We start from the raw sequence: 6525 nt of genomic DNA, 5'->3' as shown, positions 1-6525 counted from the left end.
AGCAACATCCAGCCTGGCCTTGAATGTCTCCAGGGATGGGGCAGCCACAGCCTCCTTGGGCATTCTGCTCCAGTGCATCACAACCTTCATGGTGAAAACTTCCTCCAAATATCTAATCTAAACCTCCTCAGTTTCAGTTTAAAACTATTCCCCCTCGTCCTATCACTATCCACCTATGTAAACCGTAGTACCGTCTCCTGTTCATGCGCTCCCTTCATGTATTGGAAGGCCACAATGAAGTCTCCCTAGAGCCTTCTCACAGAATCACAGAATGGCCAGGGTTGGAAGGGACCTCAAGGATCAGGAATCTCCAACCCCCCTGACACACGCAGGGCCACCAATCTCCACATTTAATGCTAGACCAGACTGCCTAGAGCCCCATCCAATCTGGCCTTGAACACTTCCGGGGATGGGGCATCCACAACCTCTTTGGGCAGCCTATTCCTGTAACTCCCCACTCTCTCTGTAAAGAACTTCCCCCTGACATCCAACTTAAATTTCCCCTTCCATCATCTTAAAACCATTTCCCCTTGTCCTGCAGTTATCAACCCTTTCAAAGAGTTGATTCCCCTCCTGTTTGTAGGCTCCCTTTAGGTACTGAAAGGCTGCAATGAGGTCATCCCGCAGCCTTCTTTTCTCCAGGCTGAACAAGCCCAGCTCCCTCAGCCTGTCTTCATAGGAGAGGTGCTCCAGTCCCCTGATCATCTTCATGGCCCTCCTCTGGACCTTCTCCAACAGCTCTCTGTCTTTTTTGTACTGGGGACTCCACACTTGGACGCAGTGAAAAAAATATTGAACGCTTCACGAATTTGCATATCATCCTTGCACAGGGGCCATGCTAATCTTCTCTGTATCGTTCCAATTTTAGTATATGTGCTGCCGAAGCGAGCACTTCTCCAAGCTAAACAAGCCCAGTTCCCTCAACCTTTCTTCACAGGAGAGGTGCTCCAGCCCTCTGATGATATAATCTCATGCTTTAAATTGAGAGGGGAAAAAAATGTGACCAGTTATTCTGACCCATAATTTCCTCTTGGATAAACATTGTTTAAATGTCATATTTGCAAAGCAGGAATAAAGGAAAGTGATAAACAGTGGTTTTATAAGTGCCTGTGGATGATGTGAATAGATGAGTGTGAGCTAATTGTGAGAAATGGGAAGTATGAATTGCAAGGTCAACGCATAATCAAATTCTCTTTTCAGTGTTTCGTATCTCACTTCTGTGATTCATGTTGAGCTGATTTATTGGTATTGCAAAGGGAGAAACGTTTCCCTGTATTGTATTCAAACTGTTTCAGTTCTATTTATCAGTTCTTTAATTAATATGTGAATTGCTGGTCCCAGTTGTCTTGGAAATGTTACACAGTACTATAAAATTACAAGTTAAGAAAGAACATTGGCAAAAATGAACTTAATATAACATAATTATGTTATTGATAATCTAGAAAACAAATCTATCATTTTAACTGTTCCATGACCCACACACCCCAATTAAGAATGAATGCTGTACAAAACCTTGCAAGACAGCCTGCCTCAGGGAGCTTATAGTCTAAAGATGTAGCAGGAGACAAGTGAATATGGGCAAACAGATGGGAAAAGTGGAAGACAACAGTGAAATGGTTGTGATTAGTGTAATAGTTTCCATACATTTGATTGTGAGCCTGCCACAGGGGCAAAGAAAAAAGTCTTTTTTATTCTTCTGTAAAGGGCTGTCTACACCAGAGGATTCTAATAAGATAATTAGGGTAACAACGTAATTAAAAATGAAACTGGAGTCCCAGAAGATACAGTTTATGATATGAGTGAGGAATTGTATCTAATATTATATTTTTAATATTCAGGAAAGTTCTTAAGACATCATAAATGCCTTAAGACAGATAAAATAATTAAATAAATATAGTCAGTTTATCAGCAGAACTGGGCTATTTCTTACATAAACGTTGTAGGAAAAGGCAGTAGAGAGCAAACAGCTTGACTGGTTAGCAAAGACAAGTAAATTAACCACTTAACTGCTTCAAAACATACCTATGGCAGACTATGGAGGTCATGAAGAGGTAGAGAGTTTCAGTCCAGTGAGTTATCTCTCTTGGAACAACACAGCTGTGGAGATGCAACTAATGCTATGGGGTAGCTGTGGCCACTGTCTCCACCCAGCAGCACAGCACAAGCAAGCCCTTCTGGAGGAAAAATGCATCTTGGTTCTCCCATTTACAGTAGAAGGGAGAATTGTGCAAAAATAAATCAGTCAAACACTTATGAAAAACGACCTGTGAATTTCCTTTCCTTTTTAACCATTCTTAATGTTATATGAGGGCAGCTCCAGAAATAATGCCTCCTAATTTGTTATGTTGGTCCATGGTGTTAGAGCTGGACGTTAGTGGTATGGCAGTAGAGGTTGAACCTTTCCACCAGTATTCCATTACACTTTGTTGACATGTAATGGCAACAGAGGAGCAGTCTGACAAAATGATGTCTGACATAGAAGAGCATATGAAGCAAAGATAAGTCATTGAATTCTTGCACCCACTGACATTCACTGATGCTGAATGGTTATGGAGCCCAAAATGTGGATGTGAGCACAGTGAGGCAGTGGGTGCTGCTTTTCAGCAATGACAGCAACAGTGGGTCATGTCTACTGGTGCAGATCTTTACAAGTGTAGCATGCAAGCTCTTGTTCATCATGGCAAAAATGCATAGCTAATGGTGGTGACTGTCACCAAAAAAATGTTTTTTAGCTGAGAATTTGCTCTGTTAAATAACATTATTGTGCTCTTTGTATTGCAATATTAATGGAAATAAATATGAGGCATTATTTTTGGAGCAACGCATGTAAGACTGCTGTGAGACTATTTGCTCCTTGAGGCTTAATTTTCCATGATCACCTGAACTAACTGCTCTTTTTGTTCTGCAGTGTAATACTGAGTGTGCCCAAATATTGGAGGTGTATGACTGATGGGGGCTTCAGTGTGTGCTTGTCGCCTTGCTCCTTCTGCTTATATTGATCCAAATTCATTAGCCTCTACAGTGTGCTTAGGTCATTATGTTATGTTCATAACATAGCAGGGGAGGAAAAATAAAATAAATAAAAATATCCTTACTTCAAAAGCATGATTAATGAAATTTATTTAATATTGAGATAACTTTGAGGTATCTCTCCTTTCTGTAAACCTCTGTCTTAATATACTAGATTACACAGGAACAGCTTCTCAGTCAGTAGGATTTAACACAGATAGTGTCCCCTCCATAGACAGTTTAAGTCAACAGAGAGACTGTCACCTACTTAGAGGGCTTTGAATCAGCTTTGGGAGCTCAGAGTTTTCCGAAAACCTGACAATCTAAGCATAGCTACACTTATTTAGAGATAAGATTAAAACTGCTTGAAAAATGGTACTTTTTTCCACTGTACTTCACAGGGAAAAAAAAAAATAATTCAATCTTTTGTTTGTCATGTATTCAAAAGATTTTGGGTAACAGCACTTCCTTCAAGTTAGTGGGCACAGGTTAAAAAAAAATAAAAATAAAAATAATTACAACAGCTTAGAAAGGTGTGGAAATGTTTTTGCTTTATTTCTTCAATCAAATGTTTATTTTCTTATTTTTTCAAGAGAAATATTCTAAATTATGTCCTTCCTGTACGTGGAATTAGGAAATTCATTTGGGCAGGTTGTGGTAGGCTTTTTATTTTTCTTTATTTATATTTTTATTTTTATTTGAGAAATAAGTACAACACTACATGAGTAGGAATTAAAAAAAAAAAAAAAAAAAGGAGATTCAAAACTCTTTTTTTTTCCTGATTCAGAGCAAGGATTACAGGCAGGATGCCCATCTCCCCTGAGGCAGCTATAACCTTTGCAATCTATGGTATTCTTTGAATGTTTTCTACATTTCTCCTACAGAAGGTCTTTCACTTTGCATAAAATATTTTAATATTTATTGAGCCAGGGAGAAAGCGTGAAAATGATTCTATAAGACAGTGGTTAGGCCATTCCCAAAGGATGAGAGACACCTGGGTTCCTGTTCCTAGCCCAATGAATTTTTAATTACATTATAAAAAGTGGAACAGTTTTAAGAGGAGAAACAAAGACTGACTCAACTTCCCGGAAAGCAGATGACCTTCATTCAAAACCCTAATGGTAATCAAGCAAAAGTAAGCAACCCCTTTTTTCCCATGATTGTGTGATTGACTTGATAGCTGAGCCATAGGATTTAATGAGATATGATAATGACAGTACCTTTCTCTGTTTTGCAAGGGAAAATGATTTGGAGGTCTAACCATTGTGTTTTCAACACAAGCAAACATAAAAGTATTTTTGCAAACATTTCAAAAAATTAAGATTTTGATTTCTCATAGAATGGCCAGGATGAAAACTTGAACTTTGTCACAACTCATCAATGAAACACTTTATCATTTTTCTGATCAGTTACTTATTTCTGTTTCCTCTTTTTGTTTATTTTTTGTTAAAGAAAATATTCTTCACTGACATCAAATACAGAATTTTGATCAAAACAAATACCTATCTTCTGCCTTGTCCATCCATCCATCCTACCATATCTTATTCTATGAGCAAGTGTCTACAGTAGAAAGGGTTTTGATCCTATTTCCTAATTCTTCTGGCTGCATGCATCTATACGACGACGGGGTATGAGATGAATTAAATTCAGCGAGTGTAACACTAGTGAAAGGCAATGAAATTTACATCAGGAAGGAACTGGATTCATGTTATATATATGAGGAAGCAAACAGCCTTCAAGTCCAAGTTTCATGAGACACAAGAGGTATGCACCTTTTTCATTATAATTGAATGTAAGTGCTTGTATGGTTTTTAACAACCAGTCATTGCTCTTGTGGTTTTATGGCCTGGTCTTATGCCCACTGAAATCAACAGAATGAACTGTGAAAAGCTTCTGAGCCTGCTTAAAAGTGCAGCTCAATGACACAGTGCAATCCAGATGCCTTATCAACAGAAAGGATTTGGACAAAGTGACTAAAAAAAAAGAGTTAAATAAAATAAAATACAAAATTACTAAAGGAACAGTGATTGCTTACAGGGTTTTAAATTTTTAGATCTACATGGTTTATACTTTCCCATGCTCCTTTTCCCATCAATAACCCAACCATTCATCTTCTGTGAAATCTAAACCTTCTGTGCTTCATGTTTTATTCATCCTAAGGTGCTTAATTTATACCAAAGGACAGCAGAGGGGCTAAGAGTAGCCTGTGTAAGGGGAGATGCCTTTAAGGCTATTATTCATGCCCTTTGATCTCAAGTTTTCACTCAGGAAACTTTGGTTCTGTGGATAATTAGAAGCTGCCACTAACTGTTGCTCTATAAATTACAATAAATCTGAAGAAAGTCAAGGATCTTTTATACTCTAGCCATGCTACAATATCTACAGCACCCAGAACATTTATAAATATGTTCCAAAACACCAAAGTTAATTCTGGCTCAAAGCTTGCTCTTTTCTTTTAAGTCTATTTTTTTCATAATGCACTTAATAAATATTACCAAATTCAAAAGTGTTTACCACTGTTTAATCTTTTTTACCACTTAGGTTAACACCTCTCATACTACAATATGATAGATGAAGAATGACACTAAATTTAAACTTTCCCATGGAAATATATGCTATGAACTGTACACAATCAATTATTTCAGACAAAGCCCATGCTGTTTCCTCTTCTCCTAAGACACTGCTACATATTTAGGTTTTCAGTTTGAAAGGCCATTTTGGCACCACTAATGAAATAAATTATGTTTCTTGTCAGATCTCCCACTGGGTGGCGTGTGGTACCTCATGTACATTCATTTGTCACCCTCAAATAGAATAATACTTCCTGCAGGTTCCCAGCACAGATAACTGACCAAGTGGAAGTTAATTAAGTCATTGGTTCGCTTTGCTCTGAAGGATGTTAAACCACCAATGCTAAATGAGATACTTACAGTACCACACTGGAGACATATTCAATTAGAAGACCAGAAGAATTCAAATGTATATAGAGCTGTCCTCACAGATTACATTGAAAAGACAAATAATAGATAGTAAGTCACTTAGAATGAAACATGGAAACAGAAATTCATTTTTAAGGCAGCAAATCCATCTTGCTATTAAGATCCAGATGGAAAAATTCTATTAAAAAAAAAAAAAAAAGGAATTTTCTCCTATTTCAAATTTGAGACTTCACGTGACATTTCATCTTATCATCACTTTCGTTGATGATTTTTCATTTATCTCTCATTTTCCACACTATATAATCACTGATTCCCTGTTTCTAACTGTAAACGTATCAAAGAGTTGTTCCTTTTTTTTTTTTTTTTTTGAAATATAGACTATATGAAATTTTTATAGTTTCTTAACTACTTAAGAAATGCTGTCAACAAAGCAATGCATTATTTTTTTAATTTATTTAGTAATGTTTAATAATGGAAGAGGAGAATATTGTTGCAAAAAATTAAGGAAAAGAAATTTCACTTCTGTGGAGGACCAGAAAATATTAACCATATAACCGAGAGCCCTTTTTATAGGCAG

General features: G+C 37.1%; 1 non-coding gene across 1 annotated transcript; it reads right to left on the bottom strand.

Annotated features, from left to right (window-relative positions):
• Positions 1 to 785: 785 nt before the first annotated feature.
• LOC116236457 (U6 spliceosomal RNA) lies at positions 786 to 892 on the bottom strand. The gene has a single exon (XR_004168557.1). It is a non-coding gene; the product is annotated as a U6 spliceosomal RNA (small nuclear RNA).
• Between the last annotated feature and the right edge of the window lie 5633 nt (positions 893 to 6525).

The sequence above is a fragment of the Phasianus colchicus genome, chromosome 1 (genome assembly GCF_987193195.1).
Source record: "Phasianus colchicus chromosome 1, bPhaCol1.hap1.1, whole genome shotgun sequence".
Classification (NCBI taxonomy): Eukaryota; Metazoa; Chordata; class Aves; order Galliformes; family Phasianidae; genus Phasianus; species Phasianus colchicus.
The sequence above is the reverse complement of the archived record's forward strand: the minus strand, read 5'-3'. Positions and strand labels throughout refer to the sequence as shown.